Below are 18,515 nucleotides of genomic sequence, written 5' to 3'. Positions count from 1 at the left end.
AAATGCGTTAAAAACTTTGATTACAATCTACCTGACTCAATCAGTGCTCAATTGGTGCTGGATCTATTGAAGTTGCCCTTCGATCGATCGAACCTAATTTTCGACCAATCGAAAATTGGTCTATGAGTTTTTAAAAAGATTTTTCTCTCATATGTTCTTCACACTTTTCATATTTTTCAAAAGCTCTTTCTCTCTCTTTGCTCGACCGATCCAATCTAAGTCTTTTTTGTCACTTTCTGCCTTAAATCTTCAAAGGGTTTTTGTCTTCTAGCTTGAGTAAGTCTCTTTTACCCTTTCTTTTTCATTAAAATCATATTTTTTTTTTCATGCATTTTTCTCTAAAATTTTGAACATGTGATTTTTTTATATTTGGGTTGTTTTCTTTCCAATTTGATTCATGGGTTTTTATCACTAGATGATATTAACTTGATTCTCATGCTTTAATTTGATTAAATTTGTGTTTTGGAAAAAATTTGAAATTCTAGGGCTCGAAACCACATAAAATTAGGGATTTTGTTCAATTGGGCTTAATTTGGTAAAATTGACTTGTGTAATTGATTGATTATGTCATTATATGATGATTTCTATCTAGTTTAATGATTAATTACTCAATTTGGTTAAATTTTTGAAATATGGTTTTTCAAAATTTGGGGTTTTTGTTCTAAAACTCTATGTTCAAGTCAATTGTTGATTTATAATGTTTAATTGAACAAATTTCAGTGCATTAGAGCATGCATCATATCTGTATTTCATTACATGCATCATATAGATTGTTATTTATTGAGATTTTCGTGCTCTAACCTTGTCTAATGTAGTCTACCCTTGTGTTTCTTTTTGTTTTTGTTGAGGAGTTTGTTGACCCGACAACTGCTGTTGATCCTCCACCTTCTTCTTCAAGCGGTGCTTCTTTATGGAGTATGCTAGACACTGTCTTAATTGTTCAGCCTGCTCAGGAACAGATTTTGGTGGATGTGCTTGCTGAGCTTCAGGCTTTACGAGCTAATTTAGCGAGTGCTAGACATTTTCCTCCACCTCCACCTTTTGATGATGAGTCATGATTGCCCTTTAGCAATTCGTCACAAAAATGGGGAGTACTTATGGAAGTTGATAGGGGGAGTTTGCATGTTGATAGGGGGAGTTTTGAGTTTTTGTTGATAGGGGGAGTTGTTTTTGTTTTGAAGCTAGATTGTATTTAGGTGCCTCTTTGATGTATTTATTTTATATGGGTTGTCTATGTTAGGGGGAGACACTTTGTTTTGATTTGTTTTATTGTTTCTTGTTTCACATGTGCTACATTGGCTATTGATTTATATTATGAGGTTATTCATGATATATGTCTTTTATTTTTTTGTTTTGTGAAATCAAGAATTTATTTTGGTTTTACTTGTATTTTCCACACATGCGTTTATGTGTTTGTTAAGTGTTTCAGGAATATACAGGTTTATTCAGTCGTGCTGCTGTCTACACTAGCAATTGATAAATAGTAGTTAGGTTGAGTTGTTTATTGGGCTGTTTTGTAACTTTGAGCATTTCAATTTTGGTATATGTTTTGTCACGGATTGCTAAAGGGGGAGTTTGTTAAGTTCTAATACTTTAGGATCTAAATGTATTAGAACTTCAATGTGTAATGTTGGCAAACCATGATAAAAACTTAGAGTCTAGATTTAGGTTGCTCAAAATGTGTTTATGTGTAAAGTTGGAATCGAGTAATTGCAGAAAATTACTATTCAAAGCTCATGCAGATTGTTTTTCTACAAAATTTTCCAACTTAGCTTAAACCCGTTTGACGTGTAGGGTTTAATGCTTTATGTCTCATATAAAAAGAAAAACCCTAGTCACGTTTTAGTTGTTGTTGATATGTTGTATGTGTGAATCTCTTGAGAGATCTAGAGGTGTTTACCTTCATATATACTTAAAGTTATCAAGATCAAGATTAATATCGAGAACTTGGTGATCTCTTCAGTTGCTATTTCAAGAGCTTAAAGAAAAACACAAGTGGGTGTACTTGTGGTTGCTATGGATCAAGGAAAGAAGTAGTCTAGGGACTCGGAACTGTCACGTGGTCGTGGTAGTAAGTTTTCTACTCGAGGTAGCATTAGGATGTTAGTGATCTAAGTCTTTTTGTAAAACTTCAATTCTTTCATAGTGGATCTGTTTTATCTTGAGAATTGCTAAGTTAAATCCTCTTCAAGTTTTTTACCAGTTTGGTTTTCCTGGGTTATCATATCGTGTGTTATTTCCTTTTCTGCACTGCTTTACATGATATGATTTGAATGTGTTAACCTAGATTTGAATGATTTATCTAAGTAATCACTTGGTTAGATAACTAGGTTAAACAACTTGTATTTTAAGGGGTTTAAAAACGTACAGGAAGTAAAAATTTAATGTGGCTCGACCTAATAGCCTACATCCATAGCAGAAAGTGTATGTTAATACTTATCCAAGTTATTGCCTAATTTGTCAAATGAACTTTTCTCCAAATTGGTTTGGAAGAAAGTCTGCCCTTACATAATTTCCAAAATACTAATTTGTTGTGTTTAAAGTTTGAGACATTAAAGCTGCGTATGAATAGCTAAACGCATTTAGCGTTTCCAGCTTCTTCTTCTTCTTCTTTTTTTTTTTTTTCCTATGCACACTTTTCAACCAGGGGACATTGGACACTATTCATCATTGTGCATGTACTGTTCATGAATAGTACACGCACTTTTCAGCCAATTTTTAATTAAAAATGGGACCCCGCATCACTATTTACACATTTAAAAATTATTTTGCTACAATATTTTTAGTTTTCAGCTATATTCAAACGGACCCTAAATATAAAGATTACATTTTTTTAAAAAAATTGTAGTATTATAAAGTTAATAGATTCTTCCTCATATAGACTCTAAAAAGTAAAGACTCTTCCTTGTATCGAAGAGTGAGGGTAATGGGCTACAAAATCTAAACAGTATAGTACTAGAGCATCTTAACTGTTAAGTTTCGTACATACAAAGTAATTGAGAAAGCAAAATACTTGTACGTAGAAAATAAAAAGATAGGAGCCGGCATAAACCTAACGTAATTTAAGGAGGTAAACCAGTTGTCTTTTACGAATAAAAATCAGAGGTCCTTGCCATTAACGTTCCTTTACTCTTGTGGTCCCCTATACTTAAATTCCATTCATGAGGAAACTATTTCGAGTTTAAAGCTTAGTTTGGATACTGCGTTTTGTGGCCACGTTTTGAGATTCTGCGTTTTTTTTTTTTTCAACGTGCATGAACAGTAACCGGTACTGTTTATACACGTTATTTCATTGTGCGGGAGACCAATTTCACTGTTCACGCACTGTAGCTGCACTGTTCACGCACTGTTTATAGGACCCACAAACACTTTATTCAGAAAAAAAAATATTAAAAATGGGTCTCACAACACTATTTACACATTTAAAAATTATTTTGCTACAGTATTTTTAGTTTTCAGCTTTCAACAATAAGTTCTATCCAAATGGACCCTAAATTTAAAATTCCTGTTGTTGTTGTTATTATTATTATTATTACTGTGGTTGTTGTTTTAGTTGTTTAAGTTACTCACACAATCAATAAAATTTGAAATTAACCTACCCATTTTGAGAGAAGGAAATAGCATTAAATTTTGAAACTAACCTACCCATTTGAGTGAAGGAAACATCATTTAAGTTGGAGTTAATTAGCTAAGTAAAACCGTATTTAAAGATTACTAAAAAAAACCACCGCACACCCTTGGTGCGGTGGTCACTTTACAAGTATAAATGCTTGTGAGGTGTGGGGATAAGGGTTGGGGTTCAAGTTTCTAGGAGGGAGCTTTACACATATATACACTTAGATTAGGCTAGAGTAGAAATTCTATCTTGTATATATATATATATATATATATATATATATATATATATATACACACACATATATAAAAACAGATTACGGAAAAAAAAATAGTGAGGGAAAAAACACTTTAAACGACCGATTAATTGGGAGTCTTATACTAGACTACTGGTTAAGACTTAAGACCCATAAGTGTGTTTAGGACTATGTTACTACAGTTTTGCTTTTTGAGTTTCTAGCCAACTTTCAAGGATAGTATAGTTATGCCAATTTTTAGTAGTCATATTTCATTCATTTCAAATTTAACTTGGGTCAAATTTGTGTCTGTTTTAATGCCTTAAATGTCCACTTTTCCAATGAACTTTAGATTTAGATGTCCACTTTATCAATAAACTTTAAATTTTACTCAGTTATTTGTTATGTCATAGATATAAGTACAAAATATCACAAACTCATGATCTCTAAGAGTATCAAAACCTTATCATCTTTAAGCAGCTTTTGATCCAAACTCAACCTTAACAAAATATTGATAATACTAACAAATATGAATTTAGCCAGCAGTCTGTAATCTAACAAAAATATTTGAAAATATGTTAGAGATATATTAGCTCAATATAATAGGCTTAAGTCAAATCCTAACTTGTATGCAAGACAAATCTCTTACTTGTACTACAAGTCTATTAACCATAATTAGTATATGATTTGTCTAGGATTTAACTTACTATATATACTTATGTTATGATTCATTGTAACACAAAATTTGTATTACACTCTCATATAATAAAGATGTAGTCTTCAAATGTTTCCTACATGGATGTAAGCTGTTAGGTTTGTTAGAGATATATTAACCCATTAGCATAGACCCAAGTCTAATTCTACTTTGTGTGCAAACCAAGTCCCCTACTTGTACTAGAAGTCTATTAGTCTAGGGTTGAGTCTACTATATATACACATGTTAGGATTCATTGTAATAAAGGATTTGTACTACACTCTAATATATTATTGATGTAGTCTTTTAGGGTTTCCTCTGTGTATGTAGGCCGTTAGGCTGAACCACATAATTCTCGTGTGTTATTGTGTTCTATACTTTGTGCTTTCGCTTCCACATTCATACGAGCATATTCAATATGGTGTATCAACGCTAATATTTAACAATGTTAAGCCACGTAACCCTCATGTTCTTGTGTTCTACATTTATACTTCTGTTTCCTCATCTATTCTAGCATATTTAACGTGGTATATCAATGCTAATATTTAACATGGTATTAGAGCCAAACATCATTCTTAATCTCTATCAAACTTGCTCCCAAATTTATCCACTGCCTTCAAATTCACAGATACTCTCTCCAAGCACTGTTGGCATGCCTTGCAATCTCATCTTTGATTGAAGACACCAGATTAGGACCTCACATGCCTGTCACAATGCCCTCTGTCCCTGCCTTATAACCTCCCCAGCACCGTCGCGTCTCTGATTCTCTCAAGCAAGATGTGTCTCTTCCTTTTAGATTTGTGCAATTTCAAACCTTGAATTAGGGCTGGCTCAAGGTATTGTGGGGCCTAAAGCGACAACTTTAAGTGAGATCTATTCTTATATTTTGAATATTAATAGAATATTTATTTAAATTTTGTTTTTTTTTAATTTAAAATCTATTCTTTTAGAAAAAAATTACAAATTAAAACAAACCCATCATATTACTCAATGACTATACGACTAAAATAAACACTATTTATTGAATGAAGTAAATAAATACTAAAAAAATATGATTGAAAAGTTTAATAAAGTTATATACTTATTTGATATTTCTAAATAGAATTTGAGTATAAATTTATTTACTTGTGTAAGATTAATGAGTTCTTTTAATCCGTATGTGTGAGAAATTAAATGATTGATCTATCCAATGAAAATATTTTTTTTTAACTGGTTTTTCTTTGATAAAAAACTACTTTTTTTATTTATTGGTGAATATTTAGAACTTATTAATACTTCTGTTTGTAAAAATTTAGTGGCATTTTTCATTTGGGGCATTAGGCAGTTGCCTATTTGGCTCAATAGTTGAGCCGGCACTGCCTTGAATCACCAAACATACCACACAAACGTGCTCTACGGCCTCTTATATGAAAAACCCAGAAATCCATGCCAGCAACCAAGCGACCATGCGCACATTGGAGTTCCAGCCTGTCGAACCACACGTCGTTAAAATTGTTCACGCGCTAGTCTATCTTGATGACTTCGTCAATGACATCATCTGATGACATCTATACTATATGGAATTGTTATATTAAAATTATCCCACTAATGATGTATATGGAGAGAGTGATCAGCCTTAGGCTAGTATGAATCTGGATGTATAATACAAATAATGCGGTAAAATAATATAACTTGTACATCAAAGCTAAATTCATGCCTGTGAGAATTTTATTTAGTGGTTCTAAATTTTAGGGAAAATTTGCTCAACAGTATTTTTTCAGAAAAATATTAGATCCACCGCACGTGTTTGAAGTTATTTAGTAAGTTAGACTGTTTTTTGAAAATCGAGTTTATGAAACTCGAGTTCCAACCCAAAATCGACTTTCTCAAACTCGATTTATGCCAAACCTTGATTTTTTTTTTTTTTTTTTAAAGGTGGAACTCGAGTTTAATAAACTCGAGTTCCATTAAAAAAAATAACAGAACTCGTGTTTCCTACACGCGAGTTCCGTTTGGGGTTTTTCTTTTTAAAGCATGGAACTCGAGTTTGTTATACTCGAGTTCCACCTTTTTCTTTTTTTTTTTAAATCAAGCTAGGTTGGCGTAAATTGAGTTTGAGAAAGCCGATTTTGGGTTGGAACTCGAGTTTCACAAACTCGATTTTCAAAAAACAGTCCAGCTTACTAAATAACTTCAAACGTGTGCTAGCCACCCAATTTTTTTCAAAAAATATACTGTTGAGCAAATTTTGCCTAAATTTTAATTTCTATTTGATTCTATGATTTAATCTCATAACAACTACTTTATGATGCATCATATGGCATAATGGCAATATCCTATACATCTCAATCCAAAGGAACGGCTTAACAGCTTTTTTCTTCTTCTTTTTTAAAGATTTTTTTATGCCCATAACACTTTAACAATAAATTTATAATATTAAATTATTATTTGTTTTAATTTGAACTTATTACTAAAATTATTTTTTTACTCACTAATAATAACTTGTTATTGAAAATTTATTGGAAAACGCCTTGGAGACACAGCATTTTGTTTTTTCTTTCTTTTTGTACTTTTCTAAAATAAAAAAATAAAATAAAATAAATAAAAAAGATAGAAACCATATTCATTGAAGTGACGAACTTTGAAACGATCGCAAGCCAATAAGCACCTAGTTCTCTGCCATAGTACCATAAATGTGGCGGGGCAACTACTCCAATTATGGCAAATTTATGAACTTTCAAGTAGTGTCAACCACGTATGTCCCTCTTGTCCGGTCATGTTGCTTTTGAATTCATAGCATAGTATCATAAACCAATTTGGAATAATGTACCGACGTCTATATATAATAATAATAATGTACCGGCGTCATACAGAGATATGTGTATATCGTAACAGGTAAAGTTATTGTTTTTTTTTTTTTTTTTTTTCGTTTTCAAATTTGGGGATTGAATATGATTTAGGTTTGAATTTCTTGGTTGGATTGGTTTAAATTTAGTTATAGTTAGTTTTGTTCTGAGTTAGGCTTCCATTAGCATGCCTCTAATAGGTAATTTGGCCGGTTGTTTATTTTTTACATTTTAAATTATTTTTGCGTATGTTTTGGCTTGAATTAGATTGGTTTGGTTTTGAGTGATCATTTACGGAATTCATTGTATTTGTTTCTCAAAAAAAAAAAAAAAAGAACTGTTGTCTACAATTCCATCTTCTCCTACCTTTCTGCTCCTACCCCGTAACCAGAAAGGTTCCATTCTTAATTTCTGATCTTAAATAGTTTATGCCTTATTATTCTTTCTATAACATTCACTATTGTTTATATAATTATATTCCGTCTTCTTAATAAATCTTCCCTTTCTATTCTGTCTTTTCTCCAATTGCAGTACTGCTTTCTATGCCAGATAAAGCCATTGGGTTTTCTGCAAAAGGAATTACTCAATCAAGGTTAAAGGTTTGGCTACCTGTTACCCTAATCTCCCATTTATTTTTTCAATTTCTTAAGTTCTGTTTTATCGATTATTGTATTGGTTAGATTTTTTTTTTTGGCCAATTTTTGTTAGATTTGTACTTTTTTCGTTTGCCCCTGAAATGTGAATTGATTTATGTTTTGTTGATAATTGTATTTTGGTTAGATTTGGTTTTTATTTGGCAGTTTTTTTGTTAGATTTTTTTTCCTGCCTCTGAATTTTGAATTCATTTAATTCTAGCATTAAAAATGCTTCAAAATTATGCACATTTCAGGTCCAAGAATTAATGCAGTTTTCACTGTTTCTTGATTTCCTTTTTTTTTTTTTTTTTGCCACCTTTGAAGCAAAATCTTTCCAGATCAGGATTTGTACCAGTAGGTTTATTGTTAGTGACTTTAAACTCGACGCTTTATAAAAGTTCACACTTTTGAATCTCTTGATTAGATAAATAAATGAATATGAATGCTGCTTAAAGAAAACACACACATTGTTTACATAAACTTTAGGTAGATGGTATAGCTTTTTATCCGAGAAATTCGTAAATGAGTATGGATTAAAAAAAATAATTGTTTAAGTTGTTACTGTTATCCCTTGAATCCTTTGTATAATTGATACCTGCCTTTGTAATTAATATTTAGGATATAACAGCCCTACAACTCTTTGGTAACAAAGGCATTCTTTCTGTTTGGTGGAAAGTGAAGCCCTTTTGGCATTTGTAGCATTGTGTTGTGGTTATATGTTTAATATTCGATTGTAGAAGCATTAAAATAACTTTTTGCAATTGAAGATGCTATCACTTTACAATTTGATTAACAATTTAGTAATGAAAACAATTACCACCAGTTATTGATGGCACTACAAAACTTGAGTAGACTTTGCCCTTTCTGTTTTTAGCAAAAATCCTGCCTCTTAGTCTTCAATTATATCAGAATCATCTATGTTATGAGTCAATTTCTGTTTCTAGTTTGTTTCTTGAGGAAATAAAAACAGGAATTTCTTTTATTAATTTGATTAATGTATATATCTTCATCAATATTCTTAATGTGACTCACTTATCAAAGACAAAAATATATAAGGCTTTTTAAAACAAAATAAATTCATGCCCGGTCATCATTTACTTTTGAACTCTAATTTCAGTGTACGTGTGAGGAAGAATGCAGGGTATTATTGATTTGATGGAGAATTTGTATTTGGACTCATTAGAGAAATTTGTCATTTGTAAATTTCATAAATTAGTTTAGTTGCTGTAATTTCTTTTTTAATCTCCACTAATTTCCTCATTTTGGGTTATATGTTTTCATTCTTTGGTTTTCTAACTTTGCCTAATAGAACCACAAAATTATAAGATTTGGGGAGAAATAAAAAGAAGTAGCTTCTTCTGCTTTTGGAATTTCTTGAATTGAAGGTATTTCAATTTGGCACAGGAGCATACTAGAGCAAGATGAAAAGTCAAGATGGTGCTGAACAACCTTGAGAAGACAAGTAAGAACCTACAACTTATTAATATTTTATGTAAAATCAATTTTTGACAGGTTTAAAAATCTGCACCTATTACAAAGAATAAAATTTTAATCTGGTGTAACATCAATATTTTTCTTGAACACTATTTTCCAGTTAGATTCCTACTTGAGTCTTTTTTGGTTCTTGATTTAGTTTTGGTTGATTGGATGAGGTTTGATCCTTTAGTAATTTCAGATTTTGTTTGTTTGTGCAAAAGAATCCACTTCTGTAAGTAGATCAATCGTATTTATGACGTTATATAGCTATTTGTTATTTATTTGGAAATTGTTTTGTGGTGGTTGCATTTTGGAGTTGGTTTACTGAATCTTATTTACTAATATAATGTCAGAAGTGCCTTTTCTCCGCATGTTATTTGGTCTTCGCATTATGTGGGAGGCATGTCTTTATATAAAAGAAGCTTGATTACTTATGAAACCAATGCTTTCTCAGCGTCCTAATTTTTCACAATGTTTGTCAATGTCACATTAAGATTATAAGCGTTGCAGCATTGCTTTTTTTTTTTTTACCTTGATGACCAAAAGTGAAGTGCAAATCCACTGTGTAATAAAGAGGAAAAATTAGAAGAACTAACCTGGGATTTTGCTTTCAATGATTTAAAGTCAGTGTGTAATGTGATCCTTAATAGCCATGTACTCTTTGTAAGCCTTTTGTTATTTCGGTTATTGTATTATTAACATTCTATTGTAGGTTTAGACAAATGGCTATCTACTTAAGTTGGTTTCAGAGTTTAAGAAAAAAATGATCTTATATAAGGTGAATATTTCTCTATTTATTATTGTTATTTCAAATATTTTTCAAATGAATTTATGTTGGTTTGTGGTTGGTAAACTTTGGGTAGTTGTGGATTTGTGTTTGGGTGTTGAGACATTTGTTTTTGGCAATGATATGACCATTTTGGGGCTTTGTCTGGTGTTTCAATTCACTAAGAAATTATATACATTTGTGCATCCTATTCATTTGAAAAAATGTTATGGAAATCAGTTACATCAATATAGACTAACTGCATGAATTCAACATTTTTTGTAACAAAAAATTTGTTTATTGCTTTTTTGTAACTCTAGGGCATTTGCATCTCACTAACAGATAAAAGAGTGGTTAAACTTTACATATGTTGTAGCCTATTAGAGGAAGTTTCTGCCTATTAGAGGAACTTTCATTCATATTTCCCACACACCCTCTCGAACTTCCAAGCCTTGGCTTCACATTTTCATCATTTTTGTTTCTCTGTTGCTCTTTTCTTTTTTCTTTTTTCGATCTTATAAAATTTGGGGAATTTAAAACATGATACTTTATTGTTTGTCAAATTGGAGACAATAAGGGTTTTTATTTTAACTTTTTCATCAGACTTCCAATTCTATGTATTTATTGAAATGTCTTTCAATGACCTCATTTTAGTGGGCAAGAAAATGAGTACAAACTACATTTAATGCTTACCATAAAAATGATTTTTTTTTTTTTTTAAGCTCATAGAGCAAGTTACAATAGTATAAATGCCCAAATGAATTCTCCAACTAACATTGTCCAAATTCTCTTTTAGATTGTAGATTGATACTGAAATTGTTGAACTCATTTAATTCTCCTTTGTAGTACGTCACTACCACAAATGATTTACAATTTTTTTATTTTTTTTATTTTTTTTATGGTAGTAGGTAGACACCTTACAATTGGTAAACAACTGAACATACATATATATTAGCCTTATCAATTTTAGTATCTTCTATTTGGGTTTTTACCAAGTTCTTCGTTTTTTTACTCTTTGATCTTCCATGGAAATTCAGCAACACCTTATTAAAAGATAAGAAAATTATGACTATATTCTATTAGAAACTTTCCTATGTTTTTTTTTTATTAGACTTTGTTTTATAAGTAAAATTTTGATTTAGAAATTTTTATTAGACATGTTTAAAGGAAAAAGAAATGATAAGAGCTATCTAATACTCATTCATGTGATCTAGATTTTAGATGGTAGAACTAATTTCGCATTTGCATGTGATCTTCATTTGGAATCAATTTAATATTAACATTTTGTTCTGAATATTTTGATATGTCTAGGTATGCAAAAAGATCCTCAATGGCTTGGTTGCTTACAACATTAGACCCATAAAGACTTTTAAGAGATAAAACATGAAGTCCATAAACAAAGGGTTAAACTATTTGACTTTCAGTTTATTTTGGGATTTTAAATGTTATTTTGGGCTATGAATCTAATTTTTAATGATGTTATGAAGAAAGATATTTTCTTCTGCTGTAAGTTTAATTTTTTCCGGTTATTCAAATTGTGTCAATATATATTATTATGATGAAGTATTATTTACTTTTGATGATGTTATTTAAAAAAGAAAAGTACATTGATGATGCTATAAACAAGCAACCAACACAATTATAAAAATCCCGTGCATTTGCACGGGTTATAAGCTAATAATAGGTAAAGTTAAGAGAAAATTTAATTAGATTTTAAATTAGAACTCAATTAGAGTTTAATTTTGCGCCACGTGTCCCATCTAATATAAGTTTTTAAATTTTTGTGCCAAGTGAGTTAATTCAATGTAAAAATTATATTTTAATTAAAGTTTAATTTTGTGATCCCACCTATCTCCCACGATCCTACGTAGGATCCTGATTTTGACAACTTTATAGAGCACATGGTAGCAAACTAGCAATAAAATCAGGCATTTAGCAGTTTGCTAGAGAAGTAGGAGTGTGAAACATCATAGTAGAAGGCAACTCTCAAGCTCAAACATTGTTGAAAACTTTAATTAGTTCGGCAAACTAATTAAATTTGTTGAAGATAGGGCATGGAAAATCATAGGAAAAAGTTAATAAATGCCTTGAGAGTATTGGTTTATGAAATTTTTGTAAGAATTTTTTTTTATGGAAAAAGAACAAAAAATAATTGATTTTTTTTACAGCATTTTATATTTCCCATGAAAATAATATTAAAATTTTTCTAAAATAGTCCATTAACAAATACCTTAGAAGCACTCGTTTACATGATCAAAAACTTATGTGCACTTCTTTTTGAAGCTCCATAGTTTTTCAAGTAAATTAAAAAGAAAATAGTTTTAGTGCCTCTCTCTGGGAAGTGGGTTGGTAGGTAGCCAATCTAGGCTAGCCTATGGCATAATGAGATACAGACATAGTAACTCAACAACAACAAAAAAAAAATCTAGATTTAGACCCATAATAAATGTAAACCGGGAACTGTAAGTTGAAATAACAGACATAATGAAATAACATGGATTAAATGAATTGTAAGTTGAAAATAATTAAATAATAAAGATTTATTTGGCTTTTACCAAAATATAAGGATCAAATTGACTGTAAGTTAAAAATAACATGGATCAAATTGATTATTACAAAATATATGGAACAAATTAACACTAACTTCAAAATGTAAGGATCAAAACGCTATTTTGCCCCCCCCCCCCCCCCCCCAAAAAATTATTATTTTTGTCTACTTTTACCTTTACATGGGTGATAATATTGCATGGTGCAATGCAGTAGCATCAGATCTAATTAGAGAAAGTCCGTAGACTCAACAAATCTGAAACTTATTAATATAAAAATTATTAGTAGTGGATAAAAAAGTAATATAAGTAGTAATCTCAAGTAAGAACTAGTATTGCATCTAAAAAAAAAGAAAGAACTATTAAAAAAATTTCAATTCAATCGATATCAAAAAATTGTCAAATTTCTTATGAAAAACATTTATCCAAATCCACCACTTGGCACCAATTGAAACAACATAATTAGTTTCCGGATTTGGATCCCACTTTGCATTTCACTCCTCTTTATACACAAACATTTTTATCATTTTTATTTTTTTTAACTTTAATTTTTTTTAACATTTTTTTATTGAAAAATTAAAAATTTTTATTTTTTCAACTCTTAATTTCAACCTTTAATTTGTCACCCCCAAAAGCATAGTGAGTGTTTGGATTCACGTTTTCACGTCTAAGTTTTGCGTTTTCAAGTTTTCTTTTCTTTTTTTTTTTTTTTCCTGCTTCACGCGTTTTAGAGGAGACAGTTTTCACTTTTTATGTACTGTTACGTACTGTTCACAGCCGAAGATTTGGACTTTTTGCGTGAACAGTGCATCTGCACTGTTCATGGGACCCATAAATATTACTTTTCAGTAACTTTTTCACTAAAAATGGGTCTCACGATACTATTCGCACATTTAAAAATTATTTTGCTACAGTGTTTTCAATTTTCAGTTTCTGTTTTCAGCAATAAGTTCTATCCAAACAGCGCTCCTACCAAAAAAAAGACCTTAAAACTATTTTGTACCTATTTGGGTCCCTCCTTGTACCTATTTGAAAAATTTTGTCGAGCAATAGGATCTGCCTTTTTTATAATTTTTCTATATATATGGTACTAAGTACTGACTAGTTTTCATCGCTGAGACTTGTCCTAGGTCCTTACAAGTATTTATTACCAGAATTACATTCTAACATCTCTCCCTCATTCAAACCCCTCAGCTATTTTCCTTTTCTTGCCACTGTTTGGCTACATTAGTATCAAAATGGGAAGAACTCCATACTGTGATGCAGATGGCTTGAAGAAAGGCCTGTGGACTCCTGAAGAAGACTAGAAGCTCTTAACCTACATTCAACAACATGGCCATAGATGCTGGCGTTCTTTAGCAGAGAAAGCTGGTTATTTATTTAATTTTTTTTACCAATTATAGCTAAACTCCTTTACATTACTTTATTGCAGGTAGTCATTCTCTCCATTCGTTCCTTTAGTCTTTTCAACGGTACTTGAATCTTAAGTCGCGGTCATGTCTTGCCCCCCCAGTTTAGTGAACGGTTCCATGTTTTCCCCGAATTTCATCAGTTCCAGGCTCAAGTGCCTGCTCATCCATCTTCATTCCAAAGGCGAACATTTCCATTGAGTGACTGTAACTGCTATGGTTTACAGTCAATAGTTCTTAACCAACCCTTTTTCGCCGAGCTTTATAAAGCTTTAAGAGAGAATAGGGAGTAAGGGGGACCTTCGCTTCATTAGAAATTTGACCCGGACCTTCTTTCTTCTCCTGCGGAGCCCTGAGAAAGTAACCGGTGGCCGGTTGCTCTACTAAGCGAAGAACCGCTCGCTGCCTTTTCTTTGCAAACAACATGTGCAGGTAGCCTAGGAGAAGAGAAGCAAGCTACCTTCGCCTACCTCCCATCTATATCTATAGGTGGCAATGGTAAGAGCTGGTAAGCATGATAACTATATCGGCGGCCGCGGCCAGCGCTCCGCGTTCTATCTAGGTTCCACTCTTACATACGCCCTACCTCACATAGAAGAAGGGGAACCCCTTCCATAGAAGAACCCGTGTGGGTGGGAGGGGATTCCATAATTCATTCATCAGATACGTCTTCTTTCGTGATCCATTTCATGTCAACTGTAATTAGTTATCAAAAGGCCTACTTTACAAAGGGAACGTCATTTCCTGGGAACCTTGCAACCTTGTGGTTCCCGGTCACCGGCCGCATCGGCCCAGTAACCTTCGTCACCATCGGTTCCTGCAATCAAGCCTTTCTTTTTTTAGTTTTTTTATTATGTCTTTCTTTCTTAAGGGCTTGCGGTTCATTACACAAAGGCTTTCAGTGAACTATTGAAGCTATCGTGAGAGTACAAAATGCTGACAGTGACGAAGGTTACCGACTTTCGGTGGACGCGAAGCCAACGAGTTCAGTCGAACAGCGTAACGAGTCTAAGGTTACAAAAGCGTTCGCCCACTTTGATAGGTATAGCATTGCAAGCAAATAAAGCAGAGAGCTTACCGTTTGTTTCTATTAGAGTCGTGAGCTTGTTGTAGTTGGTCTTTAAAGGGAGAACCTTACTGCTTACTTGCTATATCCCCGCGTTCTTGCACGGCTCGAATCATTCTTCGAGCCCTGCTTTTCCCTTCCCCTTCTCCCCATTCTAACGTCCAAAACAAGGTCGTATAGAGTATAGCCAAGTGGTAAGGCATCGGTTTTTGGTACCGGCATGCAAAGGTTTGAATCCTTTTACTCCAGATTATTAACACCCGATCAGATCTGTCAAGAACGAGCTGACGACTACAGGGGAAGCGGCTGACTGCAGTTCTTGGGCCCACTAGCTTGTAGCAAGCCAAAAGTTTGACTTGAACCTACTTTCCTAATAGAAGAGATAGAAGGGAAAGACAGACGGCAGAAAGCAATCCCTTCCAGGCCAGAGGTCTTCTTTCTTCTGTCGCCTTGCTAGCTCAAATCTCATACTCTATTTATACTATACCTGAAATCACTATCGAAAAAGGGCTCTCTTTTTAGGCTAGGGAGTAAATTCAACTTTAGACAAGTCTAGCAAAGCAACTCATCTGGTAAGACAGTCATCTGTCCAACCTCTATCAATCGGTCTTTCCTCATTTAATCGCTTGAATCGGTCCCACCCGGAATCTTGAATCTCTAACAATCGCATCTATCTGACTAATGGGAGAGATTGGCTCTATGGCCGCTTTTCCTTAAACTTCAGCCCTCTTTAAGCTCTCTTCTAGGGAATTTGCTTGGTCTGGTAACAAGTCTCGATAAGCTGTCACAATCAGGCAATTCGTTAAAAAAGATATCTTATCGATCTGTTTTTCAATACTTCCTATCTTCCTGCTTGGGAATCCGTATCTGTTGCAATCGCTCATTTGTTCTGTTCTGTCGCAACTCTCGCATCTGGAATACGGGAAAATTATCCCATATTAACCTTTTTGTAAATATCTCTTCTATTGCTTGTTAGCATTGGCTATCGGTCAATTTCGATTCCTTTCTTTATAAATATTTTGTCTCCTTCATTGATGACTATTCTAGAGTGACTTGAATCTGTCTTATGAAATCTAAGAATGAAGTTCCTTTTATTTTCCGGTTATTTCATAAGATGATAAAAAACTCAGTGTGATATAAATGTTAAGATTTTGAGATATGACTAACAATGGGGGAGAATGGTTCTCCAAGAGCTTTCAAGCTTATCTGCAGAAACAAGGGATTAACTCTCAAACTACCTGCCATATATACCCCCCAAAAAAATGGAGTAGCTGAGCGAAAAAATCGGCATCTTCGGAGGTTACCCGTGCTCTTCTCACCGAGATGAAGGTAGCTAATACTGGTAAAAAGGTGTCTTAACTGCATGTTATTTTATTTTTCATATGTCCGTTCTAAGTGGTAAATCTCCTATTCAAGTGTTGAAACCTGACTCACCCCTGTCTTTCCTATTTCTATTCGTGTTTTTGGTTGTGTTTGCTTTGTTCATGACTTGAGTCCTCTCAGAAACAAACTTGATTATAAGTCTTTCAAATGTGTCTATGTTGGGTATTCTAGCTCTTAGAAGGGCTACAAGTTTTATCACCCCAAAACAAATAAAAGATTTGTGTCTATGGATGTCATCACTTTCTTTGAAAATCTTTCTTATTTCTTTTCTCTGATAATTGTAGTACTCTTTCGGATCCCTACTCTCCTCAAGGGGGGTATTGAGGTTTGGGGGAGAGTAGTGTTCTTCCTGTCGTCAGTTAAAATATTCCCATGTCTAAAGTGGAAAATTATATGGATTCGAAAGAGGGGGAGTCTCAAAGTAGTGAGCAACTTGGTCAGCAAACCACGGAATTTAAGACGTATGTGAAGAAGACTGACTTTCTAGGGTAAGGAAAAAACTTCCCGGCACGCAGGAGTACGTTGAAATCTTCGCTAAGACAATGGAAGGTGACGTATATACAACTGACGAGAGTGAAGGAAAAAAACCTCTCTACTAGACGTGGAAATTCTTGCTCTCATTCTTGCCGGACGGCTCATAGGCAAAGGTGAATCAAGTCCATTCTCTCTATCCCGATTATCGCGTGAGCTAAGGGGGGAACTCGGCAAAAGATCGGGCTGCAAGAAAGGCCTACTTATCCACGAGTTCATTTGCTTAAGATGGCTATGCAGGGCAATCGGATGTAGTAAGTACCGCCTCTAACGTTTTTTAGCTCTTCTCCCCTCCTTTTTTCGATTGGTTCTGTGTCAGGCGAGCGGTAGAACTTCAACCTGTCAGGCAGAGCTTTGCCAAGGCGTATTTTCCTACGTGTGATCGGGCCGAAGTGAAACAAGGGATCAAAGCGTCGAGGCACGAAGTCTTAAGATCGGATGCAATTCTGAAGCTGGTACATGCTGCACTAGTCCATGTTTCTGGCAGGCCTGGAATCTCTTAGCATATTAAAAGAAATCGGACAAGAGGGTTGACCAGTAATGGCCATGCCTTCTGATCAACCAATGCATTCTATGCCCTGCTTGATGTGAGCCACAGCCTACTTCTATCCATCATGGACTTGAAACATAATTTTTTCGGCTTCTAGCTCACTCAACACACCTGAGGAGCAGTCCGTCCTTTCCACGCTGATACAATATCCTGTCAATCAAAGCATAATTCAAAGCTTGTTGTTTTACTTACCTAGGAGTTTCTTTAGAAGGATCGGACAAGTACCTGACGAGAGGGTCAAACTTCCTGCCCGATCTCGTCTGGCTCCATTATGTTAGAGTCAAAGGTTTTCTAGAATGCTGTTGGAATCTTCCTTTGAACGTTTGTTCAGTTGTATGATTAGGAAATCTCAAACGTCGAAGACAGCTGGGCCATTGTGTTAGCCTCAAGATTGGGCCTTCTAGGTACATGGTCAATCTGAATTTCATCAAACTCAGCGAATCGAGTCTAGGGCTCTTTTTGTGTATGGCTGCTGCTTTACTTCTATTGCTTGATACTCAGCGATGACTTGTCTCACTACTAGCTGAGAATCACACTTATTAACGTTAACGTGGATGGATCGCATGCCCATTGCCGCAGCTAGTTCTAATCCGATAAGCAAGGCTTCATAGTCAGCTACGTTGTTCATGCATAGGAAAAAAAGCCGGTATGAATGGTGAGAAACTAGACCATTAAGAGAGATAAAAACAATACCTGCTCCCGCACCACCTTGCGTACTAGAGCCATCGAAATACATTTGCCATGGATTTGTGGTCAGACGAATGACCTTTCCATCATTTTGAT

The 18,515-nt window shown here is 33.7% G+C and overlaps 1 long non-coding RNA gene across 1 annotated transcript; it reads left to right on the top strand.

The window, feature by feature from the left end:
- Positions 1-7,898: 7,898 nt before the first annotated feature.
- On the top strand, positions 7,899-11,732 carry LOC142632319 (uncharacterized). The gene is made up of 3 exons (XR_012843793.1): positions 7,899-7,969; positions 9,410-9,467; positions 11,559-11,732. It is a non-coding gene; the product is annotated as an uncharacterized LOC142632319 (long non-coding RNA).
- The last annotated feature ends 6,783 nt before the right edge of the window (positions 11,733-18,515 follow it).

The sequence above is a fragment of the Castanea sativa genome, chromosome 4 (assembly GCF_040712315.1).
Source record: "Castanea sativa cultivar Marrone di Chiusa Pesio chromosome 4, ASM4071231v1".
NCBI classification, from domain to species: Eukaryota; Viridiplantae; Streptophyta; class Magnoliopsida; order Fagales; family Fagaceae; genus Castanea; species Castanea sativa.
Note: the sequence above shows the minus strand (reverse complement) of the source record. Positions and strands in the feature narration are given on the sequence as shown.